We start from the raw sequence: 24266 nt of genomic DNA, 5'->3' as shown, positions 1-24266 counted from the left end.
TACTCAGGTAATTCATGTGAAAAAGTTTCCAAATATGATTATGTCTGCATGATGGGAATTAACTGACTTTGAACACGGAATGGTAGTTGGAGCTAGATGCATGGGACATTGTGTTTGGTAAATTGTTAGGGAATTCAATATTTTGAGACACAAAATGTCAAAGTGTGCCAAGAACAGCAAATTTTGGGCATTACTTCTCACTACAGACAATGCAGTGTCCGACAGACCTCACGTAATGACCGACAGCAGCGGTGCTTGGGTAGAGGTATCAGTGCTAATAGACAAGCAACACTGTGTGAAATAACTGCAGAAATCAATGTGGAATATATGATGAACATATTCATTAGGACAGAGCAGCAAAATTTGGCATTAATCGGCTACAGCAGCATATAGCTGACGCGAGTGTCTTTGCTAACAGCAAACCATTGCCTGTTGGGCCTCTCCTGGGCTCCTGACCATAACGGTTGGATCCTTGATGACTGGTAAACAGCAGTCTGGTCAGGTGAGTCCCAACTTCAGCTGGTAAAAGCTGATAGTGTGGTTTGAGTGTGGTGCATACCCCCACGAAGCCATGGACCCAGGCTATTAACAAGGCACTGTGCTAGCTGGTGGTGGCTCCATAACTGTATGGGTTGTCTTTACAATGAATGGAATGAGTTCTCTGGTCCAACTGAACCAATCATTGACTGAAAATGGTTATGTTTGGCTACCTGAAACAATCTGCAGCCATTCGTGGACTTCATGTTTTCAAATGAAAATGGAATTTTTATGGATGACAGTGCACCATATCACCAGGCCACAATTCTTCATGACTGGTTTGAAGAACATTCAAGGCAATCTGAGTGAATGATTTGGCCACACAGAACACCCAACATGAATCCCATTGAACATTTATGGGACATAACCGAGAGGTCAATTTGTGCACACAATACTGTACTGGCAATTCTTTCGCAATTATGGACAGGAAGGGTGGCTCAGTATTTCTGCATGGGACTTCCAGCAACTTGTTGAAACCATGTCATGTTGAATTGCCTCACTATGCTTGGCAAAATGAGGTCAGACACAATATTAGGAGATATCCTATGACTTTTGTCACCTCAGTTTAAAACATAAAGGCTTCATCTAAAATATAATACTGATGTCATAAAATTACCCTTCACACATCAATGTATGACAGCGGCAATGAGACACAGTTGTTAAGACATTGGGCTTGTGTTTGGAAGGTGCAGGATTAAAATCTCCATCCAGTGCTCCAGTGCTTAGGAGTTGGGTTTTCCTCTGAGTCTAAATCATTCAATTGAACACTAGTTGATACCCACTTAGGCATGGTTAATAAGGTCATCACATCCATGGAAATAGTACACCAAACTGCAGGCTTTCTTGAGTGTTTAATGCAGTCACTGTAGTGTCAATGCACACACTGCCATGATCATGGTGATGGACATTATGAACAGTACCTGTAAGGGTTCTGTTCTGCATTTTTTATATACTGTATACTGGTAGAACAGACAGAACACACTGTGAGAAAAGCATACATATTTTATTGTACTCTTACATGCTTAATAATCCCAGGAGTTTGGTGCACTACTTCCATGGTTGTGACAATCCATGTAACTAGGCCCATGTGAATATTGACTGGAGTTTGGGCTCTTCACATGCTCGCAGATTTAGTCCAATATTGCCATGTATGGTATTCCGGAGGTAAAATGGTCCCCCATTCGGATCTCTTGGTGGGGACTACTCAAGAGAACGTAATTATCAGGAGAAAGAAAACTGGCATTCTACGGATCGGAGCGTGGAATGTCAGATCCCTTAATCGGGCAGGTAGGTTAGAAAATTTAAAAAGGGAAATGGATAGGTTAAAGTTAGATATAGTGGGAATTAGTGAAGTTCGGTAGCAGGAGGAACAAGACTTTTGGTCAGGTGATTACAGGGTTATAAATACAAAATCAAATAGGGGTAATGCAGGAGTGTTTAATAATGAATAAAAAAATAGGAGTGCGGGTTAGCTACTACAAACAGCATAGTGAACGCATTATTGTGGCCAAGATAGACACAAAGTCCATGCCTACTACAGTAGTACAAGTTTACATGCCAACTAGCTCTGCAGATGATGAAGAAATAGATGAAATGTATGACGAGATAAAAGAAATTATTCAGGTAGTGAAGGGAGACGAAAATGTAATAGTCATGGGTGACTGGAATTCGTCAGTAAGAAAAGGGAGAGAAGGAAACATAGTAGGTGAATATGGATTGGGGGGAAGGAATGAGAGAGGAAGCCGCCTTGTAGAATTTTGCACAGAGCATAACTTAATCATAGCTAACACTTGGTTCAAGAATAAAAGAAGGTTGTATACCTGGAAGAATCCTGGAGATACTAAAAGGTATCAGATAGATTATATAATGGTAAGACAGAGATTTAGGAACCAGGTTTTAAATTGTAAGACATTTCCTGGGGCAGATGTGGATTCTGACCACAATCTATTGGTTATGACCTGTAGATTAAAACTGAAGAAACTGCAAAAAGGTGGGAATTTAAGGAGATGGGATCTGGATAAACTGAAAGAACCAGAGCTTGTAGAGAGTTTCAGGGAGAGCATAAGGGAACAATTGACAGGAATGGGGGAAAGAAATACAGTAGAAGAAGAATGGGTAGCTCTGAGGGATGAAGTAGTGAAGGCAGCAGACGATCAAGTAGGTAAAAAGACGAGGGCTAATAGAAATCCTTGGGTAACAGAAGAAATATTGAATTTAATTGATGAAAGGAGAAAATATAAAAATGCAGTAAATGAAGCAGGCAAAAAGGAATACAAACGTCTCAAAAATGATATCGACAGGAAGTGCAAAATGGCTAATCAGGGATGGCTAGAGGAGAAATTTAAGGATATAGCGGCTTGTCTCACTAGGGGTAAGATAGATACTGCCTACAGGAAAATTAAAGAGACCTTTGGAGAGAAAAGAACCACTTGTATGAATATCAAGAGCTCTGATGGCAACCCAGTTCTAAGCAAAGAAGGGAAGGCAGAAAGGTGGAAGGAGTATATAGAGGGTTTATACAAGGGCGATGTACTTGAGGACAATATTATGGAAATGGAAGAGGATGTAGATGAAGACGAAATGGGAGATAAGATACTGCGTGAAGATTTTGACCGAGCACTGAAAGACCTGAGTCGAAACAAGGCCCCGGGAGTAGACAACATTCCATTAGAACTACTGATGGCCTCGGGAGAGCCAGTCATGACAAAACTCTACCATCTGGTGAGCACGATGTATGAGACAGGCGAAATACCCTCAGACTTCAAGAAGAATATAATAATTCCAATCCCAAAGAAAGCAGGTGTTGACAGATGTGAAAATTACCGAACTATCAGTTTCATAAGTCACAACTGCAAAATATTAACGCGAATTCTTTATAGACGAGTGGAAAAACTGGTAGAAGCCGACCTCGGGGAAGATCAGTTTGGATTCCGTAGAAATGTTGGAACACGTGAGGCAATACTGACCTTACGACTTATCTTAGAAGAAAGATTAAGGAAAGGCAAACCTACATTTCTAGCATTTGTAGACTTAGAAAAAGCTTTTGACAATGTTAACTGGAATACTCTCTTTCAAATTCTGAAGGTGGCAGGGGTAAAATACAGGGAGCGAAAGGCTATTTACAATTTGTACAGGAACCAGATGGCAGTTCTAAGAGTCGAGGGACATGAAAGGGAAGCAGTGGTTATTCAATCTGTATATTGAGCAAGCAGTAAAGGAAACAAAAGAAAAATTCGGAGTAGGTATTAAAATTCATGGAGAAGAAGTAAAAACTTTGAGGTTCACCGATGACATTGTAATTCTGTCAGAGACAGCAAAGGACTTGGAAGAGCAGTTGAACGGAATGGACAGTGTCTTGAAAGGAGGATATAAGATGAACATCAACAAAAGCAAAACGAGGATAATGGAATGTAGTCAAATTAAGTCAGGTGATGCTGAGGGAATTAGATTAGGAAATGAGACACTTAAAGTAGTAAAGGAGTTTTGCTATTTAGGGAGTAAAATAACCGATGATGGTCGAAGTAGAGAGGATATAAAATGTAGACTGGCAATGGCAAGGAAAGCGTTTCTCAAGAAGAGAAATTTGTTAACATCGAGTATAGATTTAAGTGTCAGGAAGCCGTTTCTGAAAGTATTTGTATGGAGTGTAGCCATGTATGGAAGTGAAACATGGACGATAACTAGTTTGGACAAGAAGAGAATAGAAGCTTTCGAAATGTAGTGCTACAAAAGAATGCTGAAGATAAGGTGGGTAGATCATGTAACTAATGAGGAGGTATTGAATAGGATTGGGGAGAAGAGAAGTTTATGGCACAACTTGACTAGAAGAAGGGATCGGTTGGTAGGACATGTTTTGAGGCATCGAGGGATCACAAATTTAGCATTGGAGGGCACCGTGGAGGGTAAAAATCGTAGAGGGAGACCAAGAGATGAATACACTAAGCAGATTCAGAAGGATGTAGGTTGCAGTAGGTACTGGGAGATGAAGAAGCTTGCACAGGATAGAGTAGCATGGAGAGCTGCATCAAACCAGTCTCAGGACTGAAGACCACAACAAACATGGTGACAAAACAGTCCATGAAACAAAACTGCCGTGACCATTCTGCTGGTAATAAACAACATGCAACTGCTCCATGCTGAGCCATCTGGGGCCATGCATCCCTTATACCAAAATACTCACCAATTATTCTTGAACAACACCCAAAATTTTGTTAGTGGACTACAGATTCACTTTGTATAAATTTTATCTTTTATATGTCATTTTCCCTACCTGTGGTAGTGCATATGCATGTATTATCAATCAGTAATTTTTATTCTGTAAGCATATGTCCTCCCAATTACACAAACTTCAGCTGTCCTAAAGAGCAGAAAGCTGTATGTAAATTAAAAACTCTGAGCTGGAGGTGACAAACATGGCAAATAGCCCAAAAACCTCACCTAGGCTAGCAACCATAGCAAACTAATAGCCATTAATCCAGAACATTGATTCAGTTCAACTCTCACTATCTTCCCTATCTCATATGTCCTCATGCTGAGCATTAAGCCAAACAAGCAGGTTTTTTTCACATTGTGGTGTGTATGTCATTTTTAGTGTAAGGTGTTGAAAGAGTAAAGATTTCTGTGATGTCATCAGTGTCTTCATTTAATAACAATAGTGTGTCCTTCATTTATCTGTTGTAATAAATGATTTTCTGAAAGCAGAGTTCACTGCGGTGGATTTCTTTTGCACAAAATGCCCACCTATCAAACTACATACACTGATATTTATGAAAATTGCAACATCCAGATGTAGATAGTCAGAATGAATCAAAACTCTGAGATTTTATAAAAATCTGAATAAGCATAAAGAGTATAAAGTAGTAGAGGGATGGTGTACAAATAAACTCGGTAGCATCCCTTTTGTGTGAGACTGTGAAAGTCTGTGTTATGCAGTCACAGTGAAGAACCATCAAACAGAACGTAGCATAAAAGCTAATCACAGTATGTCTTGTCCATTTCAGAGGACAATGTACCAATATAAGAATGAATTTGAATGTCACAGGGTATCAGTTACTATGAATGAATTTATAATACTATCAAATTTTGATTCATTGCGGGAGCTGTGTTCTGACAGTGATGCATGTGTGGAACAGGTGAGTAGACAAGTACTGCATCAACAGTGAGATCACATCATCATGGGATGATCATCATATTGACAATGTGGCTGTTATGGACCATACGACTTTGTGCAGTGTTGGATCAATTCTCAAGCACTGCAATGTGTGAGCATTTGTCTGTGCTTTTTGCTTTTTGTTGCAGGTTGGACTGCTGCTGCATGTGCCACTGGTTTGTGTTCCACTGTTTAGAAACCATAAATGGCCGAGGATGAAACAGGTATGTGTACACCATCACTGGCATGCTGGGTGGTACAATGTATTTTGCTTTACTTTTTGTATGATGCCTCTTGTATTTGTCCATTGTGTAATCATCCTTATTGGTGTAAAATCTCTTTCCGTTGCAAATGTTATTGTCATCTGTGGTAAATTTCAATGACCTTCCACCCCGATTGGCATCACCCACATATGCATGGTTTTTGGTCAAATTATTGACTCCATTTGACTATGGCTAGATGTGATATTTCATTTGATCCATATAGCTTCAGAATTTTGTGATGAAACTGACTGCAATTTAGATAGTTTGCCCACAAGAATTGTACTGTGCCATATACTTTAACTTTGGACTGCATTTCCAGTTACCATAGGATTTCACTCACATACTGTGATGTGCCTGTTGTCCATACCACAATAGAGCTATATCTGCAGGAAACCTGGAACATGTAATCTCTTCTGACAATGCACCACTCTTGTTGCACAATGGTCTTAGTATGGGACAGCATAAGTAATTTACTTACTAAAGTTCCTACTGCCATATGCATCCCTCAGTGGCATAGTGGGCAGACACCATGTGTGGCAGTCTCAGCATCATTCGATACAACATGTTAATTCAACTTCTACATTTTGGGAGTCATCTAATGGGCTACAATTACATTAAGTAATCCATCATGTAACTCCATATGTCATATCTGAATTGTATTTGCTAAGCCAGATGAGATGACGTATGTATAATGCTTGTTTGCACAATAACATAACATTGTTTCCCTAGACTGTAAATTTTGCCTGACATTCCATTATTTACTACGTCTGTGATATGGATGGTTGGCAATTTACTCTTCCTGGTCCTCCTGCAATCACTGTTCATACTTTGTGGATTCACTTGCAAACTGCATAATAATAATAATAATAATAATAATAATAATAATAATTTTATTGTCATTTGGCCATTACAGCAATAGACTCAATCAGGCATATAATTCAATATAACTGTTAATTCAACAGTTTTTGTTTGAATGCTTGATCAGGTAGTTCTTGTAAATATTGTGGAAGCTTATTAAATAATTTGTGTCCCATCAGTTCATAGCTGTTAAGAGACTTTGACAGTCTGTGGTAAATGCATCTCCTGAAGGGAGATTCCACAGAAAAATATAAAGACCCTCTCAGTTCGTCTTTAGGGACCCCTCCTACAAATCACTGCACAAATTTCAAAATGACAGATATCAAAATAAGTGGCCATGGGTTTAGAAAAGCAACCAAAACTGCCAAGCACAGGATATGCCACAGGAACTGACAGGATACCAACACAGTTGTACATAAGAGTATGCAAAAGAACTTTCTCCTCTTCTTGCAACAGTGCACCTAAGCTTGCTGGAGAACAAATTAGTCCATAGTGATTGGCAGAAAGTTTTCATGAAGGATCATTGAACAGATGGACAAAAATTTGGACCTACGTTTCTTGATGCTGGTCTGTTGTAGAACTTTGGAACATGTTTTATTCTTATGAATTATGACATTTCTGGAGACCGAAAATCTTCTCTGTAGGAATGAACATGGGTTTTGAAAACAATTATCCTGTGAAACCCAGCTTAGTCTGTTCATCCACATGACCCTGAAAGCAGCATATGCCAGCACCCAGGTTGATGCCATGTTCCTTGACTTCTGGAAGGTGTTTGGTACATAGCAAGTTGGAACTACTCCATCTGTTATGACCTCCACCCTCGATGATGAATAATTTTTCTTCCCAGTAATTGTTCTAATTATCATATTGTTAAGTGTTTCATAGGTATTTGACATGTACCTAAACACTTGTAACCTCAAACTAAACTTTGCTACACTTAAACCTGTTATTCAGAAATTTACTTTCATTGCACTGGGTCCAACAGTATAATAAGTTTTCACTTAAAGCATTTTAATCAAAAAAATATTAGTGCCAGTAGTTTTCTTACTACCTGATATGGCTGTATGATTTTCGATTCATACTTCTGTGATGCATACATGTGAACATATTGATTTCTGGCATCAGCACACCTTCAAACAAAGAAAAATTGTTTTGGGGTCAGAAATACCAAGTGTGAATTGCAGTTTTAAGCATGCACCAGGTGGGCTTGTGGTTACTGGTGGACCAGATGACAAAGGTGAAGTAAATCACAAAGCATGAGCCGAGTGCATGCTAGTTGTGCACTGCAAGTGTGGGAAGTGCTATAAAATCATCCGAGTGTTAGGTCAGTGGCTGGAAAGTTGCTGTTTATTCTGCAGATGGTGGGGAGTGCAACACACCCTCACACTCCTATTGATTTTGGTTAGCATCAGCATTCAGTCTGGAATTTGAACTGTATCATTAGTCTCAGCTGGAACAGTAATTCATCCATCTGTGATCGACTTTGGTCGCATACAGGTTCATCCTGTAAATTAAACTGAGTTTCGGTTAGCAAGTCTTGGGAACATTTTTCCTATTTCCTCTGGGACACATCACATTGGATGTTGGGCCGAAGAGTGAGTTGGACTTAAAATCGACTGTAGTGTCACAAAATTGTACCCTGGCTGTGTTCTGCAAATTTCCACGTATGTCTGGCTAATCGGAAGCCTTTCTATTGTAGACTTTCAGGGGTGTGTAAATCATGTTAAACTATGTGCATGAGATTCTAGAGAAGAGATGTCAGCTTCTCAGCACTTTGTGATCATGGATACATGTTTTCAGGTGCTACTGGCTGAAACTTGCTTGTAACAGAGTTAATTAATTTCTGTGGTTACAAAGTAGTCAATCAATCCAATCAACATTTAACTATCTTTTTCCAAACTTCCTCATGTTCAAGAGGCATGGTAAATGTAAAGTTGAGTAAGAGTGATAGTGATAATTTGTCATTTACAGATTTTGTCCTTAGCCTTGGACTGTAGTAAACTGACCCACATTCTGATGTATCTGATACTGATCAAAGGCTGGTTTGGGTGCAGCAGCATTGGTGCATCTTATGCTTCAATGAATTGTAATTATATTTGTTACTGGTTCTTCTGTAACTACTGTAACATTGGTTTTCTGATAACTGGATTGGCTGAACAGGTGCTGAGTCATTCCAGTGTCAGTATCTCTATGTCCAGTTACAGTGCACTATTGTGAAAGTGTTTCTGAAGTTAAACTTATTTGATTTATAAATAATACCTTGGATGAATTTAAATTTTTAAGATTATTGGTTTTAATGTTTAAAGAAAAAAGAAATCTGGGCAATCTGGAATTTCAGTGATTATTCTAAATACCTCAGATTATTGTAATTTCTTTTAAAGGTTATTGGTTCTAATGTTAAAGGGAAATGAAATTTTGGGTAATTCAGAATTTCAGTAATTATCTTCAAATATTGTGAATGAGCTTACATTCTAAAAAAAATTCCATAATATTAATGTTTTAAAGATTATTGAAAGAAAGTACAAATTTTCTGTATAGCTGTGTATGCCAGTGTAAACTAAGTAAACCAGTAAATGTTCATCTACTTTGCTCAGCCACTTATCACATCAGAACCGCTGTGTTCTAGTCTGATCAGCTCAAAAGGTTACCTTTCCCTTTCCAATCCTTAAGAGAAGGAACCACTATCATATGACTTTGCCAACACCATGTGAATTAATACACATTTGTAAAAGCAGTACCATGGTTCATTATAAAGACCGGTAAACCATCTTTACAGTAAACTATGGAATTAATTATCTTTTGAGATAATTAACATTGAAAGTTCCACACTGTCATAATTTCTATCAACAATTTCACCTTTTGGCATGTTGGATTCTGAATCTTAACACTTTACTTTTGTTTATTTTTATTTATTTATTTTTTTTTTTTTTTCTGAATCGTATCAAGCCCCTCAATAATAATTTAAGCCACTATTTAAGATTTTGAATAATGTGCCATTATGTAATATAATTTTCAGTTTCTAATCTGGATGCATAAAGTGACTCCATAAGCTTTCCTAAATTACCACTATTTTTGTAAATAAAAATTTTATCAGTACTTATAGTCCATCTTAAAAAGCAAAAATTTATGCAGCCATTGATTAAATGAGTGCATAATTTCTGAAATAACAGTTTGTTCATATGTCAGTTTTCAAATAGTCGGACATCACTCAAAGTCATTCAGTTGGTGCCCAGTCTTGGTCAAGCAAACAAGCATGTAACACACTTATGCTCCCAATATTTGGTCACAGTATACATATGTGTAATCTGTTTGCAGAAATACCTGTACCTGTAGTCACAAAAAATCAGTAATTTTGATGATGAAAAGCTTTCAAATTGTTTCTGTAACTCAAATTAATAGATATTTTGACTAAACTGTGTTGTGGTTGGTAGGGGGTTTGAGCTGTCATTGTCACATGAGTGATTTATTATTGAACAATCTGACTTTAATTAATGAGTGAACTAAGTGAGCTATAGTAGTGTACTGGTACAGCACTCTCGACAGATAACTACAAGATAATATGGTATGTGAAATGTGACTGTTGTGTAAATATTGACAGTGTTTTGGCTCAAATGGCTCTGAACACTATGGGACTTAACATCTTTGGTCATCAGTCCCCTAGAACTTAGAACTACTTAAACCTAACTAACCTAAGGACATCACACACATCCATGCCCGAGGCAGGATTCGAACCTGCGACCGTAGCAGTCGCGCGGTTCCAGACTGCGCGCCTAGAACCGCTAGACCACCACGGCCGGCGACAGTGTTTTGTGCTATATTTGAGTACTTGATTCAGTGACTCATTAGAACTACCACTGATTATTGGACAGTGCTTCATTAATGTGTGTTTTCATAACTTTGCAGTTCAGATGAGTAATTCTGCCCCTGTGCTTTTAGTTATTTGTGAGTGCCCATCTGATATTATGCACTAATAATTTCATGAAGGAGAAAAACTGGTGATCATCCAGATAGTATAATTTTGAGGCTAATAAAATGTATGAAACAGTGCAGTATAAACTGTGGTGGTGTGTTCATTTTTCTTGATGAAGACGCTAGTGAGGAGGCGATGGAGATTACACAAAATCAGACTGGTGCTTCACAAATACTGTATCCAGGTTGATGCCATGTTCCTTGATGGAATGTGTTCAATACAGTGCCACACGGCCACCTAATGAACAAAATACGAGTGACATCAGATCAGTTGTGTCATTGGACTGAAGAGTTTCTAGCAAACAGAACACAGCATGTCTTTTCCAACAGAGAAATTTTCAGACACAAAAGTACCTTTGGAAGTACCCCAAATGAGTGTTAGAGTACCATTACTTTTCACAATATATATATATATATAAATAACCTAGGGGATAATGTCAGACATTCCATAAAGGTTTTCAAAGATGATGCTGCTGTATACAGAGAAGTTGCAGTGCTATGAAATTGTAGCAGAATGAGGGAAGACCCACAAGAGGATCAAAGCTTGGTGCAGGGATAGGCATTTCACCCTCAACATTAACAAATGCAGCTTACTGCACACTAATAGGCAAAAAGATACATTACTGTGTGATCACATGATTGCAGGGCAATCACTGGAAGCAGTCTCTTTAATAAAATATCTAGAAGTATGTTTCCAGAATGATTTAGAACTAATCACAGCTATGGCAGATGCAGACAGATCCATTGAAAGAAATCTCAGTAAGTGTAGTCCACTCACAAAGGAAGGAACTTACAAAAGCCTCATTCAACAAATACGTGAATGTCGCTCATCAGTATGTGGTCCATGCTACATAGGATTAATGGAGGAAATATAAATGACCCAAAGAAGGGCAGTACATTTTGTTATGGATTCATTTAGTAAGTATGAAAGCATCATGGAGATGCTCAGGCAACTCCAGTGGCAGGTGTTGGGCATTCTGCATCTTACTGAGATTTATTGTTAAAGTTCTGAGAATGTATGTTCTTAGAAGAGTCAATCAATATATCTTGCAAAAAGACCATGAAGATAAAATTAGTGAGACTCAAGCTTATACAGAGGCTTATCAACCATCATTCCTCCTTTGAACCATTCACGAGAGGAAAGGGTACACGAAGTGCCCTCTCCCACACACCATAAAGTGGATTGCAGAGTTTAGATGTGGCTGTAGATGTGGACTGAAGCACATGAGGTTTCACATTATACCTAGTCGGAAGTGTTAGATATCATCTACAATTTTTTAATCCTATTCATGTGTGTATTGTCCATGTACCTAATTAAGTATAAAGTTGACTTCATTTACATATATTCAGTTTGGCATTTCAGTTTTCACAAATAATAGTGTATAATTCATATACTGATTTTGAAATAACAGCAGCACAAAATTAGCTTCTGTTGTTGCTGTGATCTTCATTCCAAACACTATGCACCTCTACACCCTATTTTATCCTAAGCAAGCCTCTTCATCTCTGCAGAGCTATTGCAGTCTACTGTATTTTACAGGCTATAAGATGCACTTTTTTCTTTGAAAAATTGCCTCCAAAATTCAGGTACATCTTATACTCGAAACTAATATTCAAATGTCCAGTGCTTGATTTAAAAGTCCTGTCAGTCTTAAAAATGACCATATGTTTGATGCTGTAGGAAACCTGTATCTTTCTGGCAGCAGGATTCAACTGCCAGCAGCAGTGCACCAATGTGACAAACATAAGTTGCGGGAATTCACAAACTTGCTAACATTGTCTCCCTCCCACCCTGCCATCACAAACCCAGAACACTGTCTAGCCTATAATGTGTCACTGCAGTCTGTGGTGCCAGTGAACTCCAGCTGAAAGTGGTTTGTGTTATTGATAACACCACAATATTTTTGTTAGTAGCTAGTTTCACGATGCAAAAAAGAATAAAAGCTATTCATATGATGCAGGCCACAAATGAAAAGCAACAGCATATGCAGAAGAACATGGAAACAGAGCAGCTGTAGCATTTCGGCCCTCTACCAACAGAAAAAAAACCATTTGCAACTGGTGGGCTAGTAAAGAAGAACTGAAAACAATGAGGATTTTTCAGGGATTATAAAGGTAAGTTTGGTCTTATAAACTAAGATTTTTTTTTAGTTTGACTTTGCAATCTCATAATAAAAATGTTTTTTTTATTGCTTGACAATTAAGGTACATCTCACAGTCCACAGCTCCTATAAACTATAAAATATGGTACATCCGTTTGAACAGACTCACTGTACTCAAGTAATGCTCTACATGTACAGTCCCTCCTACTCCCCCATCCCCCTAAAAACTTTCTCTTCACTGCCAAATTGATGCTTCCTTGATGCTTCAGAATGTGTCCCATTAACTGATAACTTGTTTGAGTCAAACTTTGATATAAATTTCTTTTATCCCCAAGTCAGTTCAGTACTTCCTTATTAGCTATCAGATGTACCCATGTAATTTTCAGCATTCTGTTATAGCACCACATATTAAAAGCTCCTATTCTCTCCCTGTGCTGAAATTTTTGTCGTCCATTTTTCAATTCTGTACAAGTCTACATTCCACACAAATACCTTAAAAAAATACTTCCTAACAATCACATTTATATTTGGTCTTAACAAATTTCTCCTTTTCACAAATGCTTTTGTTGCTATTGGCAGTCTGCATTTTATATCCACGTTGCTATGAATTTTATATCTTCTCTACATTGATCATCATCGGTTACTCTGCCACTCATTTAACGAAACTTATCTACTACTTTTAGTGTCCCATTTCCTTATCTAATTCACTCAGCATTGCTCGATTTAATCTGCCTTAATTCCATTAAACCTTGTTTCAATTTTGATAATGTTTATCTTCTAACCTCTTTACAATCTGCCCCCAGTAGCTGAGTGTTCAACATGACAAGAATGTCAATCCTAAGGGCCCAGGTTCGATTCCCGGCTGGGGAGGAGATTTTCTCTGCTCAGGGACTAGGTGTTGTATTGTCCTAATCATCATCATTTCATCCCCATCGACGTGCAAGTCACTGACGTGGCGTCAAATCGGAAGACATTCACCCGGCAAGCGGTCTACCTGATGGGAGGCCCTAGTCACTCGACATTTTTACCTCTTTACAAGACACTATCCATTACATTCACTAATCTTCCAACTTCTGTGCCATCTCTGATTCAATTAAAATAGCCTCTGCAACTATCAAAGTTGATTGGTCTTCTCCCTCTCTTTTAATTCCTTCCCTGATGCCCTCTCAGATTCCTCTCTGCTTGCTCAGTGTGGAGTTCGTCTCATATCAGAGATCAGCTACAACACTGTCTCACTCCTCTCTCAACTATTTGTTTACTTCATGCACTTTCATTCTTATGTAACAGCAGTCTGGTTTCTATACCAGTTGTAGACCACCTTTTGCTCCTGTACTCTATCCCTGCTGTCTTCAGAATATCAAAGAGTGTAGTCCAATCAAAAGGGCTTTTTTCCCAAGCTACAAATGCTACGAAAAAGGTGTGCTTGTTTAACTAATCTTCTATGATAAGCCATACTCATACATTTCTCTATAGCCCAAACAGATCTTTCTCAAGGTTAGCGTTACCATTTTGCCTTCTTTCCATTTTGTGTAAATAATTCATGCCAGGAGTCTGCAGCTATGACTTACTAAACTGATAGTTCAGTGATATTTACACATGCCAGCGCCTACCATCTTTGGGTTTGGAATTATTACATTCTTCTCAAAGTTTAGGATATTTCTCCTGTCTCGTATATCTTGCATACCAAGTGTAACAGCTTTTTATAGTCAGTACTCCCAAGGATCCCAACAATTCTGAGAGAATGTTGTTGATTATAGGTGCCTATTTTTGACTGAGCTCTTTCAGTGTTCTGTGAAATACTCCTTACAGTATCATATCTTGGACTTCTACTTTACTTGCATATTGTAACTTTTCTGTGTTATTGTGTACAAGTTCTTTCCTCTATATCACCATCCTATTTATTTCCTTCAGCTTTCAGCCTTCCCTTCTTTGCTTAGTACTGGCCTGACATCTGAGCTCTTCATATTCACAGAAATACTTCTTGTTTCTCTTTAATGAGCCTGTAGGTGGCATCTATATTTCCCATAGTCATGCAACCTTCTACAGCTGTGCATTTCTCCTCTAGCCATTCCTGCTTTGGACTACAAAATTTCTGCTGTGGTTCTATTAACAAAAACTGTTTATTTAGCACTGCTATCATTACACAGAAAAATAATATAAAACTATAATGAATGCACATCTCTTTTAACAACAATATTGTAGTGAACATGATAAACAGAAACAAAAGACTAATTAATAGAATCTTTATCGGTACTTTTAACAGTTCACTCCATCAGCTATAGCACCATATTACACAAACGTTATGTGTCTTTATTCCCATTTGTTCATGGTATTTGCTGCAGTTTTTTTATTTCCTCCTTTCAGAAATTAAATTCAGTATCTCATGTGTCATCCAAGGATTTTTAGTGGATCCTGTCCTTTTACCTATTTGATCTTCAGCTGTCTTCACTCTTTCACCTCTCAAAGCTATCCATTAAGCTTCAATTTTGTTCATGTCCCTTCTTTCAGTCAGTAGTTACCTAACTGTTCCTTTGAAATTCTTGGCAAGCTGTATTTCCTTTAACTTATCCAGGTCCCATCTCCTTAATTTTCTACTTTTTTTAAAATTTCTTCAGTTTTAATGTGTAGTTCACCACCAATAAATTGTTGTCAAACCCCATACCTTCCCCTGGAAATATCTTTTATTTTAAAATGTCACTTCAAAACCTTTGCCTTACCAGTATGTAATCTTTCACAGCCTTCTTTCATAAGTGTTTAAACATGTGTTGGCAATGGTTAAATTGAGCTCTCTACAAAATTCTACCCGGCAGCTTTCCCTTTCATTCCTCTTCTCCAGTCCACGTTCTCCTACTATTTTTCCTTCCCTCACTTTTCTTACTGACAAATTCCAGTCTTCTATCACTCATAAGTTTTCATCTCTTTTCACTAAATGTGTAATTTCTTTTATCTCGTATATTCTTTCAACCCTTTCATCATCGTGGGGCAACTACCACTTCCTCATTTGATGAAATTTCTTGCCAGCAAGCCAAACATTCAAGTTAGGGAACATGAAGGAATCATGTTGGGTTAAGCCTGGTGAGTAGGGTGGATGAGGAAGCAATTTAAAGTCAAATTCATTTACTTTCGCCATTGCTATAGTTGATGTGTGGGGTGGTGAAGTATCGTCGTGAAAGAGTACTTTTTTGCATGACAAACTCGGTATTTTTTCAGTCAACACAAGTTTCAAACAATCCAACAATGAAGCATAATAGGGTCTAGTAATGGTTCTGCCTTTTTCCAAGAAATTTTTGAAGATTATTCCTTGGGAATCCCAAGAAAAAGTCGCAGTCACCTTACCAGCTGGCCAAATGGTCTTTGCCTTCCTTCAATGTACTTTCATAAGGCTTTGTCCATTGTTTTGACTTCCATTGTGACTAAAGCATGTAATCATGGATCAGGTTTGGTTTCATAAACAGTCACAAATTGGTGCCAAAAGTCTTGCAGATTGTAGTTAAACATCACCAGACATTACATTTACATGTTGTGCTGGATGCACTTTTGGTTGACTATGAGGATTTGCGGCACCCATCTCTCACACAGCTTCTTCATAGCCAGTTCTCCATGCAGGATATTATGGACTTGCTCAGTTGAGATGCCTATAGTCTCAGAAATATTAATTTTTATTTGGCAGTCTTGCATCACCATATCAGGGATTTAGTTAATGGTTTCGTACGTTATGACCTCAATTGGGCAGACTGAGCACACTTCATCTTCTTGCTTGTCTGACCACGTTAAAATTCATTACTCCAAAAATAAATGGTCTCCAATGATGGTACATAGTCTGCATGAGCCTCATCCAATTCTGTTTTGAATTGTGCAGCTGTCCAACCCCTCAAATGAAAATGTTCAACAACAGCATTACACTTGTTTTTCTCCATTTTCTATCACAGTCAACACACTGACCAATTCAGACAGCTGCCAACAATGAACTGTATGCTGCACATGACTGAAAATTTTTATATGATCCTTGGAATACTTAAGATTACCAGCTATGGAGACCAGATTTGTCAAACCACCCACTTATTAAAACTCTAACCACATATGCTGAATGTATTTCGAAAGTCACTAAAAGCAAGCAAAATAATATCAGTATTTAAGAAAGGAAACAGAGGTGGATTAGAGAACTACAGGCCAAAAATTATGATCTACAAGATTATGATAAAGAATAGAATTTTAAGTTCTATAAATAAATTTAAAATACTACACTCATCACAACATCGTTACAGAAAAGCGAAATGAGCAATAATGGCACCAACATATTTACAAGGGATGTTCCAAAAGCAAGTTTTGTCGTTGTTTTTCACACAGAAACGTTGTTCCAAAAAAAAAAAAAAAATAACACTATAGCAGCATGAACTACACACCTTACACTATTTTTTGACATAGTTGCCATCTATCCTGTGGCATTTGTTGTGGTGTGCAATCAGTTTGAAGAAACCACTCTGTCAAAGCTCGGTGCCCTGCAATGCAAGGAATTGTCACAGATGAACTGTGGTGCTTCCACATTGTTAGATTCTGGGATAAAGTGGTACACCCATCTCTCATCACCTGTGATGATTCTGAACAGAACTCATCTCTGTCTCATGCATACTGCATCAAGTGATAGTACCCATCTTGGAGACACTTTTCAGGTCCTTGGCACCCATTTTGCAGATACATTTTGGTGACCCAACACATCATGGACTATACAATGGGCCTGCACATGGCCAATGTGCAGTGTGGATGTCACTTCACATGCCGCTGTGCACCTGTCTGCTGACACCATGTCCTGTACTCTAGCAATGTTGTTTTCATTCATGGACATGAAGGAATGACCACTTCGACCTTCATCCTGCACACTCTGCCTTCTTTCTCTGAACATGCAACACCAGCGACCTACCATCTGATGAGGCATAACCTCTTCATCACAATCAGACTGTAGGCATTCACGGATGGCAGACAGACAAGGGCCACATGCCCATTTAACTTTTATGCTTGCAAGTTTCTGAAGCATGCAATTTGAGAGTATTGGATTTTTAACTTTTATGCTTGCAAGTTTCTGAAGCACATGATAAAGGATGCTGTTAGAAGATCTGCCTCGCTAAAGTCAAGTAATTATGCCATAAGTTATATACTTAAAAATTAGGATCAATGTTCACAATTTTTCATGAATAGGTAAATAACCAGTAATTTTTAAAAAAAGCTGCTGATAAAAGGAATGTTTATTCTCAATGAGAAATAACCTTGCATGCACATATTTTCACACTTTCTCAGAACAATAGCATAATAAATTAAGTGAAAAGAAAAATTTTGGTCCTTTGGTCGCTGAAAATTCAAATCTGTACATGAAGAGAAACATAGTCTCGAGCAGCACGGCAGTTAAATTCCTGTGTGGTTCAAGAAACCAATTTCACAACACGAAACACAAGTGAGTTGTGTGCAGTGTGTCCATGTTTAATTTCACATAATTCCTGCAGATTTGGAATTCCTCTGGCCGCAAAAGTATATGGAGCATTACTGTCACCAGTAGAGGGCAGGTTGGAGGAGAAGGTGGTTAAGGGCTGGCAGCAAGCTAGAGAAGAAGAGAGTCTGACATGGACGGCAAGGAGAGTAAGTGAGGTGGCATGGTGTGGCCAAGTGTCTGCCGTGGCCCATTGGCAAGAGTGGTGCCTTTGCTCACTGTGGGTTTGGCGGGGCTGAGTGTTGGTCACAGCCATGAACATTGCTCTTTAAAGGCTACTTCGGCAGGATGCACAGTATTCATTGTGTCCTCTGCTATTGAAGTTGAAAGCAGTTTGTGCCCATTGTGGTGCCGTGTTGGAGTCGGGTCTGACCTTTGCAAGTACTGGATGCAGTGGCGTCTGCTGGATGATATCCGTGGGATTCCAACTACAGGTAATCTTTGTTACATCCGTCTCTCGGCACTCTCTAAGCAAGTGTTTGCCAATGAGTGCTGAATTTTACAAGAAATCACGGTGAGCATCTGGTTAGTGTGCACGTCATTTGGTGTCATGTAGTGGCTATTTTGACTCCGTATCCTGATTGCCCATTGTTATGTAGATCAATGGCTTATTTATGAAGGTTTTGCCTGCTACTACATGAGTCAAGTTCTGTCAATGTGTGTGGGCTTGTGGCTGTCACTAACTCAAAATGATTTTAGAATCTAAGGGTATAGAATGCAGACATAATTCTTCTGATTTAGGAATTGTACTTCACAGTCAGTTAAAATTGTTGAATCTAACTACCTAATTTTTGAGGCATGTCTATAGTTACCTGTTGGCTAGTATCACAAGCTTCACCTGTTTACTAAATTGTGTGCATCTACAGAAAAACTAAAGAAGAATTTCTGCATCTGTAGTATGTTTAATTTTTACTAAATAATTAATGAGTTGTCTCTGTGTTACAGGATAGGTGACTGAATCTCTTGTTAACAGTGATCTTATTACAGATGCCTGAGTCCCATGACTGAGATTGTTAATGAAGGTTTCTAGTGCTGTGGTATCAGCAACCTCCATCCTGTGTTAGTAGAGGAGGAGAAATTGTTGCAACTGCCATCACCTCTGCCACAGCCTCTTTTGTCAGTTGTTTTGATACTTACTGGCAATAGCCAATGTTTGATATTTGTGGCATAATCATTTGATCATATGTTTTGCTGTTTGTAATGTAAATGTGTTTTTTTTTAAACAATCTTTACAAAAAGGAAGTGATTTTATACTGTTGCCCTTTTGAGGAGTTTGCTATCAGCTGGTTATTGAAATTTAATTTTATTATGGCTCAGTACCTTTCCACTCAAGACCAGCTCCCTACTACATTTCAAGTTGATAAAAATTGTATAAAATGGTTTGCAGCACATAATTTCTGATGAAATGAAAATTATGATTGGTAAATTCTATACTACAAATTGTGTCACAGGATGACAGTAATTACACAGCTTGTTGCCAGTGAACCAAGCGGCATGTGGAAATCAAATTTGATGGTAAGCTGATGGCTGAAAATGTCTTAAAGAGTAAATGTTATGACTGCAGGTAAGCTGAACCCAAATCAGTACAAATGAACAAAGCCTGATCATCTTACACAACAATGGATACCCTAAGTTCCAGGCTCAGGTCTAGAAAAGCAAACTAACAATTGTATTTGAGAATAATTCTAGCAACAGTTTCACTGATGGTATATGCATCGCAGATTTACTCACCAGATTGTATATATATTTCCTGTAGAAGGCTAATGGTCACCTCCGTGTGACGTATTTGCCATGTCCCTTGGAGTTTAGGTTGCCAAAGGTGGAACTGTACACCATATTAATAATATCACCACCACTCTCCAGATCTGTGTCCGTATCACTGGAATGGTAGGATGTTAGAATGAGTAAAGAAACAGAGACTACTGCATAATATGTGTACAAAAAAGCATAGGGTTATATAGAGAGAGATGCTAAATGAAACACAGTTGGCTGTCGAGAGAGCAATGTGTCAGGCCTTCAATGACTACCATAGCAGAATATTGTCAAACGATCTTTCACAGAACCCAAAGAAATTCTGGTGATATAAAAAGGCTTTCAGTGGCACAAAAGTTAGTGTCCCGTCACTTGTGGATGACACAGGAACTGAGACAGATGGCAGCAAAGCAAAAGCAGAAATGCTTATCCTCATTTTCAAATACTCCTTTACAAAGGAAAACCCAGGAGAATTGCCTCAATTTAATCCTCATACCACTGAAAAGATGAGTGAAGTAAGTGTTAGTGTCAGTGGCAATGAGAAACAGCTGTAGTCATTAAAACTGACCTGATGGAATCACTATCAGATTTTATACTGAATTTGTAGCTGAACTAGCCACTCTGTTAACTATAATCTATTGTAGATCTCTCAAGGAAATGTATCATGCCTAGTAGTTGAAAAAAAGCAAGGGTCACACCTATTTACAAGAAGGGTAGTACAAGTGATCCGCAAAACTACTGTCCAATAGCCTTGACACCAAATGGTTGTAGACTCTTAGAAAACATTCTGAGCTCAAACGTAATGAGATATCTTCAACTGAACTACTTCCTCCATGCCAGCCAGCATGGATTCACTAAATATTGATCATGTGAAGACCAATTTTCTCATATGGCATACAGAAAGCTTTGAATCAATCCAGTCAGGTCAAAGCAGTATTTCTTGATTTCTGAAAAGCATTTGACCCAGTAACACATCTATGCTTATAATCAAAAGTAAGACTGTATGGGATATGAAGCAAAATTTGTGGCTGGATTGAGGATTTTTTGGTAGGGAGTCTGCAGCAAGTTCTCGTGGATGGAGAGTCATCAGCAGATGCAGATGTAACTTTGGGTATGCCCCAGGGAAGTGTGTTGGGACCCTTGCTGTTCATGTTATATATTAATTGCCTTGCAGACATTTTGCACATGATGTGGTTATCAATAGTCAAGTACAGTGTGAAGGAAGTTGCATAAATATGCAGTCAGATCTTGATAAGATAAGGTAAATGGTACAAAGATTGGCAAATTGCTTTAAATGTTCAGAAATACAAAATTGTGCACTTCACAAAACAAAACGAAAAATGTAGTATCCTTTGTTTATAATACCAGTGAGTCACATTTGGAATCTATAAACTCATATAAATAACTGGATGTAAACTTTGTAGTGAAATGAAATGGAATGGAATAAGCACATAGGCTCGGTCGCGAGTAAATGAGATGGTAGACTTCAGTTTACTGGTAGAATACTATGGAAATGCAATTAGTCTACAAAAGAGACTAGTTACAAGTCACTCATCTGAGCCAATGATAACTCCTTAAACTGATTTTAATGAACAAAATTATGAGACACTGCATGCATAAATTGACTATCAATAAAGCAGCAATGCTTACCATTAGTTCTCATTTAGTTAAATTACTCACTGCACTAACAAAGAAGTTTAAGTACTTACATACTTCCTACGTGTTTCTTCTCTTCCAGACAAGGCATTTTGTTATAGAACGACACTGTGATACCCATGCAGTTTCTAGTTGCATATCAACCTATACATGTGTTTTGAAGATTTAATAAACAGGCATGTGTCAGAAGTCTTTACATAAATTACATATCAGTATGTCATTTTTCCTAAACAAGCATGAAAAACTGCCTAAAAAGCACTCAGGCTGCCGGTGTATGATACCAAGAGGCAATAATGTGCTGCATGGATTTGATCTGGGTCTGACTCATAAGCTAGCCCACTGCATGCTAAGCTATATGAGCAGGTCATGTTTCTTACAGGTTACTCTGGGATGAAGAACAAAAGCTTAGTAAGAAACTGAAATCATTTCTCACAGGCAGCCACTTCTGCAAAATACCTAAACTGTATCTAGTTATAAATAAATATGTTATTGATTACAAAGTTTTAAAGAGATACATTGCAATTCACTTAAAGACCAATTCTTCTAATAGTGAAATAAATACAGAGTAATTTTGCACAACTGTCAATGTTCATAGATGTACACTGAAATATTTATAAAAGTTCAACACCACACATACATCAGACTTTGCAATAATGATGTTTATGCAAATGTAAGTTAGTGTTTACTGAAATCAGGATGTTTAAGAAACAAAAATTATTTTCAGTTTCACTTGTAAATTAATACTTTAATACTGTCACTCTAAAATTAAGTCTCTTCTATTCATCTGGAATTATACCACAAATTACACTTTTTATTTGCTAACCTAATGAATTGTGCATTCTGATGGCTAATGCACCTTTGGAAAAAGGGGAGGGAGATGGAGGGGAAGGGGAAAAGCCACAGTTGTGAAGTCACTAGTGGGTTCGTCGAACCACCTGCATGTAACAAATCTGCCATGTATACCATCTTGGTGTATATATATAGTTAAGGCTCACCGGCCACTTGACCATCTTGTTCTGCTGTGTGGATGCACAAACAGTGCCCGTGCTCTTACGGAACTGGCAACGCGCCACGAGTAATGAGTATAATGGGCGGGGGCACTTCAAATATTGTGCGGGACAATACATTGAGAATGTGGGTTTCGTGGGAGGCATGCCAGAGATAAATCCCTGCAGTCACACTATCTTCTGTGTCCTTGGTGGCTCAGATGGATAGAGCATCTGCCATGTAAGAAGGAGATCCCGAGTTCGAGTCCCGGTTGGGGCACACTTCCATCTGTCCTCGTTGACGTATGTCAACACCTGTAAGCAGCTAAGGGTTTTCCTTTCATTGTAATTACCAAACTAAATGAATGCATACTTCAGCAGCATTGCTAGGAAACTGCAAGAGAAATTTCCACACACATATGTTTTACATCACCAGGACCAGCCATCACACTCAAAGGTGCTCCCTGCAACAACAGAGAAAGAGATGGCACAGGTAATACACCAATTAAACAATAAAAAATCCACAGTGTTAGATGAGATGCCAGACAGTGTCCTTAAGAAATGTATAAACAACATAAAAACCACATTAACAATACTAATTAATGAATCATTCAGATCTGGCTGCTTTTCTGAATACCCGAAACAAGCAAAAGTAAAACCAATACTAAAAAAAGGTGATGCATAAAATGTAGACAATCACATACCAATTTCTTTGTTATTTTACATTTCCAGAACAATAGAAACCATAATGAAAAACAGACTAAGGAAGTGCTTAAATAAATAGAATCTTCTCTGCAATGAACAATTTGGCTTCAGGCCCACAAGAGATATACAGTCAGCTGTAGCACAGTTTACTAAAGTCATACTTGAAGTACTAGACAAGGGTGAAAATGGAACAGACAGTTTTTGGATCTATCAAAGGCATTCAACACAGTTGACCATAGAATTTTTCACTAGGAATAAGGGTCATGGCATCATTGAGTTAAGTCATACTTGGAAAACTGGGAGCAAAGAGTTGAAATCTCACATATTTGTAAAAGGCTAGTTTTAAAACACTTATCAGATCCAAAATATATTAATATGGGTGTCCTCCAAATAAGTATATTGGGCCCAGTTCTCTTCCTAATATATATACAAATGATTTCCCACAGCATGTCAGCTATGGAGAAAAAATGTTATTTGCTGATGACAGCACCATAGTGATTACAGACAAAAATTCAACACAGTTAACAAAAAAATCCAATGAAGCTCTCAGAGGTGGCCACTACTCATCATTAAAGGAGACAGTAACTTTAAATGTGAGAAAGACAAACTGTACAAACTTCTGACTAAATTAAAATCCTAATGATACTACACTGAAAATAAACAATGATGTACTAGATTGTGTAACTGATATCAAATTCTTGAGGAATGCAGACTGTCAATTGAAATGCACAGAATGTGTGAGATTTTTGACAAAGAGGATATCCTCAGCATGTTATGCGCTTTGAATCCTTACACCATTGTGCAATATCT

The sequence above is a fragment of the Schistocerca americana genome, chromosome X (assembly GCF_021461395.2).
Source record: "Schistocerca americana isolate TAMUIC-IGC-003095 chromosome X, iqSchAmer2.1, whole genome shotgun sequence".
Lineage (NCBI taxonomy): Eukaryota > Metazoa > Arthropoda > Insecta > Orthoptera > Acrididae > Schistocerca > Schistocerca americana.
Note: the sequence above shows the minus strand (reverse complement) of the source record.